The sequence below is a fragment of the Phoenix dactylifera genome, unplaced genomic scaffold (genome assembly GCF_009389715.1).
Source record: "Phoenix dactylifera cultivar Barhee BC4 unplaced genomic scaffold, palm_55x_up_171113_PBpolish2nd_filt_p 000437F, whole genome shotgun sequence".
NCBI lineage: Eukaryota > Viridiplantae > Streptophyta > Magnoliopsida > Arecales > Arecaceae > Phoenix > Phoenix dactylifera.
Genome location: NW_024067872.1, coordinates 83,184 through 94,134, shown reverse-complemented (window position 1 = coordinate 94,134; position 10,951 = coordinate 83,184). Strand labels below are relative to the sequence as shown.

General features: G+C 50.3%; 1 non-coding gene and 1 pseudogene across 1 annotated transcript; both read right to left on the bottom strand.

Moving 5' to 3' along the window:
• Positions 1-5,776: 5,776 nt before the first annotated feature.
• On the bottom strand, positions 5,777-5,973 carry LOC113462525. The gene has a single exon (XR_003384993.1). It is a non-coding gene; the product is annotated as a U2 spliceosomal RNA (small nuclear RNA).
• Positions 5,974-7,934: 1,961 nt separating this feature from the next.
• On the bottom strand, positions 7,935-8,107 carry LOC120106040 (annotated as a pseudogene).
• Between the last annotated feature and the right edge of the window lie 2,844 nt (positions 8,108-10,951).

Below are 10,951 nucleotides of genomic sequence, written 5' to 3'. Positions count from 1 at the left end.
TAGGTATATGTGTGAGCCCCTAGATAGACCTAGGCTCTCACTCCCATACGGGATGTTATTCACTCTTCTTTTTAGGCAGTACGAGATTTCCATTCCTGAGAGGGAACCCTCTCGTGCCTTGCGATGGACTGATCGCTTGTGTACGGGGACTATGCACAGGATGGGATTTCGGAAGAGAGAAGGGATCTGGGTTAGGAAGTCTACTCTCACTGCTCAGACCACCAGACCATCACCCAGTCCTGAGCCAGATTCAGACTACCCAGACCTTCCAGACCATCCAGACCTCCCATCCACTCCTCCTGCTCCTACCACCTTTGCCGGACCTTCCTCCTCAGCTACACCATCTATGGAGGTTCGGATTGATCCAGAGCAGCTCCGGGAGCTGCGGCAGGAGATCGTCCGAGATCTGAGGGACGAGCTGCTTCGGGAGCTCCGAGGTGCGGTGCCTGCTCCCACTCCTGCACCCGTATCTTCTCAGTTGGTCCCTTCCTTGACAGCCGTGACTGACATGACGGCTCATGTACGGGAAGAGATCTACAATATCCGGAGTTTGGTCCAGGCCCAGTTCCACAGCATGAGTGAGGTCACGAGCTCCACTCGACAGATGCGAGAGGAGATAGGTCGTGACATGCACACCACCACCGAGGGGGCCGAGCGCTTGTCGAATGTACTCATCGACAAGCTGGACGCACTTCAGACATCGGTGACTGGGCTTCAGGCGTCGGTGACAGAGCTCTCCACTACACATAGCAGAGCCACCACGTCTATCATCGCACAGCTTGGCCATGTGACAGATGCAGTCACCCTCCTCATGGAGCAGAGCCGATTGAGAGGAGGAGCCACATCCTCGAGAGGAGGAGCCACATCCTCCAGAGGAGGAGATGCATCCTCGAGAGGGGGAGCCTCATCCTCGAGGAGGCCATAGATGTTTTTGTGTTTTGTCTTGTTTTGCTTTACTTATTGTATTCTCAAATGTATTCACATTCATATCAATACAATGAGTAGACATTTTATCTTCAATTATGTGCCATTTGTTGATTGTGTGTGATTACCTCCTTTTTGGTATGATGACAAAAAGGGGGAGAAATATGTATAAAATATGGTAAAATATGTAAAAGGGGAGAAATATTAAAAAATATGTAAAAGAAATCAATGGAAATCAATATAACGATAAACTCTTAAAAACACACACAAATTTGTTCTAAGAGGATTCGGTACCTCGAGGCTCATTATCTCTCTTTTGGGGCTCCTAATGGAGTAATCTCCAGAATCTATTCAAGGGATATTCGGAGATTAGCTGAATCCTACTCAAGAACAAATTGACAGATTTTCCCTCTAAAAAGATAAAATTCAGTTCAAAAACTTCAAAGCATTAAAAGGAAATTCAGAGAATCAAAACATAGTTGAATGCATATGTTGAGGGGGAGAATCTGAATTTTAATCAAGCTAAATCATTAATGACATATAAGCCAAACAATTGATTGCATAATATGTAGGCTTATATAATTCCAAATGAAAGGGAGAGCTTTAACTCCGAAATTTAATGTTTCACTCCTTTCAAACTTGGATAAATTAAATTATCAGACATTTGAATTCATTTATGAATTTTACTTCATTGTTTTATGAGCAATTCATTTTACATATACTCAAAGTTTTGTCATCATCAAAAAGGGGAAGATTGTGGAGTGATTGATTAAAACCCCATTTGATTTTGATGAGCTCAAAGCAATTGAGTATATCTTGTGATTACTAATGAATTCAATTGAGTGTTTCAGTGAAAATCCTGTCCAAGTGTTTCTAGACTTGGTTCATAGTATTTTGGATAAGTTAAGAAGTCTGCATGAACCAATGTCTGAGACTCGAGTCCACTCCCGAGTATCACGAGTCGACTCCAAGCGTATCAAGTTCACTGGCACGAGCTCGAGTCGACTCCAGATTAGTACGAGTCGACTCCGACTGAGAACAGAAAGAAGAACAGAAAGCTTCATCTCAGAACCTGTCAACGAGTCGACTCCTGAAGTGCGCGAGTCGACTCCAATGTTCACCGAGTCGACTCCAGGGAAGTAAGAGTCGACTCCAAGCAGTCACAGGCAGAAAAGTCAGAGAGCAGTTTCGGGTCTGAGATTCGAGTCGACTCCAGTGGAACGCGAGTCGACTCCGATGGTTGGCAGGTCGACTCCAAAGAAGGTAAGAGTCGACTCTCAGAGGAACACAAGGAAAAAGTCAGAGAACGATTTTCGGACTCTGAGATTCGAGTCGACTCCCGCAGTACACGAGTCGACTCCGAGACTGAGTGACCATCAACAGACAGAAGACCATGTTACTGCCTCTGAGATTCGAGTCGACTCACAGACAGCTCGAGTCGACTCCAAGACAAGCTACACGTCAAAAGGCAGAAGACCAACTTTCGGAAACTGAGAGCCGAGTCGACTCCAAGGAGGTTCGAGTCGACTCCAAGACTGGATGAGCCAAACGACAGAGAATCGAGAGTTCGGGCTCTGAGATTCGAGTCGACTCCCAGGACAGTCGAGTCGACTCGAGTGGACAAAATTCAAATTTGGATCCACGGACTTTAGTGGATGAGCCGACTCCAAAAATTGCCAGGTCAACTCCAGAAGTTGGCGAGTCGACTCCAGGTCAAGACGAGTCGACTCCCAGTCAAGACGGCAACTTTAATTCAAATTTGGAACAGTTGCCGAGTCGACTCCGGAAAAGCGTGAGTCAACTCCTGCTACAGCCGAGTCGACTCCTGATCGCGCGAGTCGACTCCAACCCACCAACGGTCATATTGTCAGGCTGCGCAGAGTATGCAGAACGGCCAGAAAAAGCAGAGTAACGGCTAGTTTCCGTAGGGATTGGGTTAAATAGCCACAGTGGACTGTAGCAAGGCAGAGAACAGAGATTCCACTCCAAGCATTCAAGTTTTCAAGCTCTCCAAGTGCTCTTAAACGAAAAAGGGGAGATCTGCATTTACTGCTCCAACAACTTCTTCCCAACAATCAAAGCTTCCTCCTCCTGCATTCAAGTCGACCACTCTTTCAAGAGGAGACCGGAGTTCCAGAAGCCATACCTCTTCACCAGCTTAAAAGCGTTTGAGGGCTTCTAACTCCTTTACGATTATATTGTCTTAAGTCTGCTTTTTGAGAAGCTATTTTCTGTTTTCTTCTATCTCTTGTATTTACTTGATTCAATCGGGGGATTGAATCAAGGGGTTTAAGGTTGGTTGGTGAGCCAAGTTAAAACCAACGTGTGTAAGGGTTTGATTGTGAGCCCGGGAAAACAATCGGGGTTGGTTCTAGTCGGTGAGCCTGGGAAAACCGACCGAGTTCGTTGTGAGCTCGTAAAACAACAAGTTTGGTTGTGAGCTTGCAAAACAACCGGCTGTAATCCAAGGGGGTTATAGTGAAATTCCCAAGTGAGACTTGGGGAGTGGACGTAGGAGCAAGGGTTAGCTCCGAACCACTATAAAATTTTGTGTTTGTAGTGCATTGTCTCTCATCTTCTTCCCCGCACATTACTCACAGCACTAGGCGTTAATTAAATAACTTGCTATAGTTTTTAATTAATCATCCACAAAGTTTTAATTAGCCAAATTATATTAAAAACCCAATTCACCCCCCCTCTTGGGTTGTCTATCTGGGCAACAATATGTTTTACTTCTAATTCTCTTCTCCATATGGGCTATCAAACCACTCGGTAATTCATGAGAGGGAATAGCTTTAACCCTGCACGAGGTAATGCATTCTTTCAATCGAAGGAAGGCTTGGCCGCCCCAAGGCAGCTCCAGATAAGCACATTCATGAGGAAAGATTAATATAGGATCGGTATTTACCTTTTTTTTTCTTTTTTTTTTTGCTAGGACGGGTGGATCATACCTGATGGGTACGGATACACCCAATAAAGTCAAAAAATAGATTACCTCGGAGTGCCAAGGGCAACTCCCCATCTCCAGTCCACAAGGTGCCTCCGGAGTGACAAGCTATATACGCAGCCACCCAATCCGCAGCACCATTGGCTTTACGGTAAATATGCTTGGCCTGAAAGGCCCCACTGTCACTCACCATAGCCTAAATGTCACGGGGCAATGGATGTTCACAGCTGTTACCCCTTGGACCCCTCCGGATCCAACTGATAACGGTGGCTGAATTCTCCTCCAAGATGATGGACCTGGTCTGTAACACGCACCGGGCATGGCGAAGGCCCGCTCAGGCAGCTATCAGCTCCGCACACGGAGCCGAAGTGTCAAATAACTTATTACCCCCAGCAGCCACAACCCAAGCAGACGGGTTCCGAATAACAAAACCCGCACCTCCCCTCGTGCCACTATCCAGGACTGATCCATCAAAGTTGACCTTAAGAAAACTCGGGGGTGGGGGCTTCCAGGTGAAAAACACCGTACGGGATACTGCCGAAACAGAATGGGAACCCCAGATGTCCCGAGCTATCAAGGTCCTTCAAACGAGGATAGTGTGACACAGCTCAACCGTCTGAACGCGAGCACTCTCGACCACAAGTCTCGGCGACATACGTCGTTCGCCGAATGTACGAGCATTCCTGGCCAACCAGATCTGGTAGGCAGTGCAACTCGCTCAAACCGCCTCCTGACGAAGCACTGGAGACTGCGAGCCCTGACACATGGCCTGTAAGAACTGATCGTTACGGCTCCACACCACCTGCGGGACCCCTACCATACGCTAAGTAACTCTAGCCCATGTGCACTGAAACAAGGCATGGTCCACCGTCTCGACCATATACCGCAAACCCCACACTCCAAAGGAATCCTCAATCCTTGACCTCCAAGTACCGCTCTCGTAGGAAGGTGGTCCCAGGCCACCTTCCAGAGGAACAACGCGACCCTCGGGTGGAGTCCCAATCGCCAGATTCAGGCACAATCCGGACTGGGCTCATACTTCTGCTTAAGAATGCGGAAAAGATCGCCCATCCTGACCCTGGTTCTAGTAGAGGAACTCCACACTCGTACATCTGGTCCACCACTCCGTGGTAAAAAGAGGGAACGGACCCGCTCCGCCAGATACTTCCCGAAGAACTGGGCCAATCGAGTCTCATCCCAATCGCGCCCCCCCCCCCCCCCCCCCCCCCCCCGGGGTCATAAGATCACAGACATGTGGTATTTACCTTTCGATCTGCCTCTTTTGACCGATCTTCTCTTCCCTCCGTAATTTGATTTCGTCCATTCTTCTCTTCAACCCATTCACTCCCATCATTCTGCAGGCCCTTAGCCGCCATCACAGACTCTACCAACTCCCCCCACCGCCGTCTTAGATTCATCTTCTATCGCCAGCTGATGCGGAAGCCGGCATTGATGGATGGTTCAACGTCGGTGCCTGAGTCGGGGCAATTTGGGTGTGAGGGGAGTTCTTCTTTTTGCCAGTTGGATCCTGTGCCCAATCGATTTGGCCCAGCCCAAATCTTGGACTCTACGTTGTAGTCTTCCGAACCAAACCCAGAGCGAACTGCATGGGCCCTTTTGAGAATGGGCTGAGGTCGAGTTCGATTAAGATGAGAATCCATGCCATCGATGGCAATTTTTTCCATTGAATCCCCGTAGCAGTCTCCTCTGATTCCTTGCCTTCGTTATCTCTCATAATGATACCTCTTTCCTTCTTTGTAGTACCGCACGCACAACAATAGATATGTATGCCTCCATAGGCAAATGGTTGCCATATTGGAAATCTGAATACAAAGTGATCGCCTCCAATAGGAAAGCCCTCGAAGTCCTGCCAATCTCTGCTAAAGTTTTAAAGATTAGATTTGGTAGGGGTGCGCCAGGCCCGTGCAGCAGTGCAACGCATGGGCGACGCTCGAGGGCCCCGATGGCAAGCCACCGTGATGGGCCCTCCCCCACAAAAAATTAATTTAATATCATGGTGGGCCGATGGCCCACGTATCAGATATTAAACTGATAAGAACAGATACTACACTTGATCTTAGCCAAAAGGCCGAGAAAGGTATGATTTCAAAAGGAGGCTTCGACCTTCGTTTATCGCAACAGTGGCTCCTCCCAATAGCTCCCCCTTCCGATGTGGGACTAAATGTTATCAAGGAGTTTCGAATTTAGCCCTTTTCTTTCTATTCCTCCCATATTTTTGATATGCTGCAAAACAAATTGCATTGATGGCAAATTCTAATAGGCCAAGATAGAATTTTTGCACAGCTAACAAAAATTTGCCATAGCCAAATGTTAAATTTTCTATGACAAAGATGTTAATGGAAAGATCGTTACTTTCTGTAAGATAGACCGCTACCATTTACACCAAGATTGAGAGCTCGAAGATAGTAGCCTAGCTATAGCGTAAGCGAATTGTCTATTGTTGCATCCTATCTTATGATCCCTCTGAAAATTAGTCCGTTAACAGGGCCTACAATTATAGTAATTGTCAACTTGATGGTGCCGAGTCATATTTCATCCAGAGCTGCCATGGATTTAAAAGACTTCTAACTAGATAGGGCAAGCGTACGATCACCTCAAAGCTCTAAGCAACCAGGCATTTGATCCTCTATCTTGCAGTTCAGATAGGGTCTCCGGATCACCTTTGAGCTCACAATAGCCAATTCTACTTGATTAAACTCCCCGCCAGCTCGAGCCAACTTGAAATGCCATACTAAGCTCAAGGCAGCTAAAATGCATGGTTGCATCTTGTCGCAAGTCATTTCCTTCTTGTATTAGATATAAAATCTAATCTGTTTGGAAATTTTACAAAAAGGATCCGATGATTAGTTCCCTGTAGACAACTCCAATTTCTTTGAATAGTGTTTTTTTCTTATTCTTATTATTTTAAATAATGCATATGATTTGAATTCTGGATCGAGGAGGTACCAACCAACTGAGCTAGCAGTTGTTACATTATATTTTTGGAGATAGAACGTGAGACGGAACCTTGATAAAACTTCTTTCTTTCATCTCCTGTACCTACAAACCTTCCTTTCATGAGCATTCTCTTATGTTTGATGCAAATATTGTTTCCTTTGTCACTGACGGTTACTGGGTTAGGAGGAAGTTTTGTGAATGCTTTTGGAGAGGACGCTGCTAGGTCCATTAAGGCGACTCCTGTGTACCAATATTGATGGAGCTGATAGGTTTAGGACGAGGGATCGGAGTTGTATCTTTCCTGCGAAAAAAAAATCACCTTGCTTTGTGCCAATGCATTATTGAATCATTTACTAGCCATTTTGAGATCTGTGTAGGCATATGGATGACGGCTTCGGAGCGCTTTAGATATGTGGTGGGCGATCTTAGGGCTCATTTGGTTCGCAGAAAAATTTTTCTTACTGAAATATTTTTTTTTTGAAAGATTTCTGAGAATATGATGTCTAGAAAAATAGTTTTGGCATGTTTCGTTGATCATAGAAAAGTGGCATATTTTAGAGAGGCTTATATTTAGTTGAGCATTTAGTTTTTCAGAAAAGTTGTATAAAATATCTATTATATATTTAATAAAGAAAAAAATTTATCTATAGATTTTAATGGTTTAAAGGTGCTTTTTTTTAAAAAAACTAATTTTTAATAGGTAGAAAAATAGCTTTTCTCACTACCGCCCAATTTTCTTTTTTTTTTGGTACATCGGCAACTCACCTACACTTAGGATGAATACAGCCCAAAGAGTCAGACAAAAGAGACAAAACGGAGTTGTGGGTCTCCCAAAGAAAATCTCCAGAGTGATGAGTCGCATATGATGCCACTCAATCTACAGTGCTATTGGCCTCTTTGAAGATATGAGTGGCCCGAAATATAACACACTCATCTAACAAAAAGCGAATATTATGAAGCAACTGTGTCCCCTCGGGCTCCAAGATCCCCTCAATCACTATAGCAGAGTCCCCTCTCAATCATAATACAGTCTACCTCCAGAAACCTCCCGGCACGGTTGCCTCTTCTAGGCACCCGCCTAACATAATTTAAAGATAAGATTTGGTAGGGGTGCGCCAGGACCGTGCAGCTGCAACGCATTGGCGACGCTTGCGGGCCCCAATGGCAAGCCACCATGGTGGTCCCGCGCCCGGAAAAAAATTAATTTAATATCATGGTGGGCCGATGGCCCATGTATGAGATATTAAATTCTCAATAGCTTCTGTTGTGGGATGGGGTTCCCAGTTTAGTCCTACATCGGCTAATCAGCGGAAAGGTCTGTGCCTTAAATGGGGGGCTCAATAACCTCTCCTTACCGAGGGCCCTTTTGTAGGATAAAACCGTGAGGGTAGGGGTAGTACCTCCGCGGACCCCCGCGCCGTTAGGGCTCGGGACTGTCATTGGGCTCCGGCCCTGGGCGACCTCCCGCAGACCCGAAAGCGGCAATCCCAGAGCGGACAATATCTCGGGAGGGACGCAGATGCTTTCCCTGCTCGGCCGGTGTGCGGGCGGGTGTCGGGGTTCCGACCCCACATCAGATGGCGCTAGAGGAAGGGCCCCGGCCACGCACAGACCTTCCCGCTGGGGGGGCTGTGTTGTGGGATGGGGTTCCCAGTTTAGTCCCACATCGGCTAATCAGCGGAAAGGTCTGTGCCTTAAATGGGGGGCTCAATAACCTCTCCTTACCGAGGGCCCTTTTGTAGGACAAAACCGTGAGGGTAGGGGTAGTACCTCCGCGGACCCCCGCGCCGTTAGGGCTCGGGACTGTCATTGGGACTGTCATTGGGCTCCGGCCCTGGGCGACCTCCCGCAGACCCGAAAGCGGCAATCCCAGAGCGGACAATACCTCGGGAGGGACGCAGATGCTTTTCCTGCTCGGCCGGTGTGCGGGCGGGTGTCGGGGTTCCGACCCCACATCAGATACTGTTACGGGGGAACTTAGCCGCCACGCCCCACGTGATCGGCACGCGCACCCAGGAAGACTACGGCAGTCCCTTGATCCAGTAATCCGACCCCGAGTCGGATATCTTCGGCTCCGCAGCCTGACCCCGAGTCGGCTGCCCCTTGATCCAGCTGTCCGACCCCAAGTCGGATATCTTCGGCTTCGCAGCCCGACCCCGAGTCGGCTGCCCCTAGATCCAGCTGTCCGACCCCGAGTCGGATATCTTCGGCTTCGCAGCCCGACCCCGAGTCGGCTGTCCCTTGATCCAGCAGTCCGACCCCGAGTCGGATATCTTCGGCTTCGCAGCCCGACCCCGAGTCGGCTGCCCCTTGATCCAGCAGTCCGACCCCGAGTCGGTAATCTCTCGACAACGACAGGCTATTCCCCTGAAGCACGCCGCGGCCCTCTGCTCCACTACTCCCTGCAACGGTCGTATCCGGCGCTGCTCCACGATCCCCTGTAACAGCCGTACAAAGCGGAGCTCCACTACGCCCTGTCATGGCCGTACCCAGCGCTGCCCCACGACGCCCTGTAACGGCCATGTCAGTGGCAGCTCCATCGTGCTACACGATGACCAACCCCCCAGAAGGACCCCCCAGCCTGGTATATATGCGGCTGGGGGGAGAAGGGGGGAGGTAAGCAAGAACTTCCAGAGCATTCTCTTACTTGCTACTATTATCTCTCTTTCTCCTCCAATCTCCTCTGACTTGATCGTCGGAGGGCCCCCACTACCCCAGTGGTGGTGCGGGGCTTGCTTGCAGGTTTCCCGGTGGAAGGTGGAGCGCAATCAACACCAACCAAGGCAACTCAAACGGAACCCCGTTCACACCGCTGTGCCAATCGTTCTCGGTTTGGACCACCAGCAACAGTTGGCGCTAGAGGAAGGGCATCGAATCTCAGAGCGATTGTAATGGCACGGCGAGGTGGTCGTGGAGCTTCCAATGCCTCCGGTCGCGGGGCCTCTCGCGCCTCCGGCCGGGAGGCCGCTGCGTCTCCAACACATTCTCAGCAACACTCCACCGCTCCACCTCCCATTCAGATGGTCGAAGCCGCTCAGTCCGACCAGCTAGCCCAGCAGGTTCGCACTCTCGCGGAGGCAGTGCAGAACCTGCAGGGTGTGATGTCTCGGGCGCCGCAGCGGGCCCAGGAGCCGCTGCTCCCTGAGCGCTCACCTGTCCTCCTCAACCCGCGCTCCTTCCTCTCCCATGGGGAGGAGCGCCGGCGCGAGGAAGATTCTCGAGCACGGTCCATTCTGCCGGGACCTTCCCATCGGAGCTGCGCGGGGTACGAGAGGCGGGCCCGGGCGCGTTCCCAGACCCCCCAGTCCTCAAGAAACCCGCGCTCCAGTCGGTCCCCCTCTCGGTGCTCCTTGTCTCCCACCCATCGGTCGCGCTCCCTGGACCGGCGGGTGGACGATCTCCACCGACAACTCCAGGTCCTGAAGGGCCACTCCAAAGATCCCTTCGCCGACTTGGAGATCTCCTCCCAGCCGGCGCTTGCCTCGAGGATCCTGCGGATCCCGAATCCGCCGGGGTTTAAAATGCCGGCGATCGAGCCCTATGACGGGGCGGCGGACCCGCGGGATCACGTCGAGAGTTTCAGGACCCTTATGCTCCTCCACGGAGCATCAGATCCTCTCCTCTGCAAGGCCTTCCCGGCGACCCTCCGTGGCCCGGCAAGGGCGTGGTTCGCCGGCTTGGAGGCTAACTCAATCCAGTCCTTCGACCAGTTTACTCGCCTCTTCATCACCCATTTCGCCGTCAGTAGCCGGCGGCGACTGGTCTCCGACTCCCTCTTTGATGTCCGGCAAAACGAGGGAGAAAGCTTGCGGGATTATCTTACCCGCTTCAACAAGGCTACGCTGGAAGTCCGGAACCTGAGCCAGGAGGTGGCTCTTTCAGCCCTGAAGCGTGGCTTCCGAAAGGGCAGACTCACCTTCTCCCTGGACAAACGCCTGCCGCGGAGCTTCCCGGAGCTGTTGTCCCGGGCGAACCAGTATGCGGACACCGAGGAGGCGGCCGCCCACCGGAGCAAGGAGGCCGCCGAGATCCCTCCAAAGCTCGGGAAGAAAAGGCGAAAAGAGGCACGCCAGAGGAGCCTGACGCCTCAACGTCGGCGCAGAAGCCTGTCGCCGGCGAGGA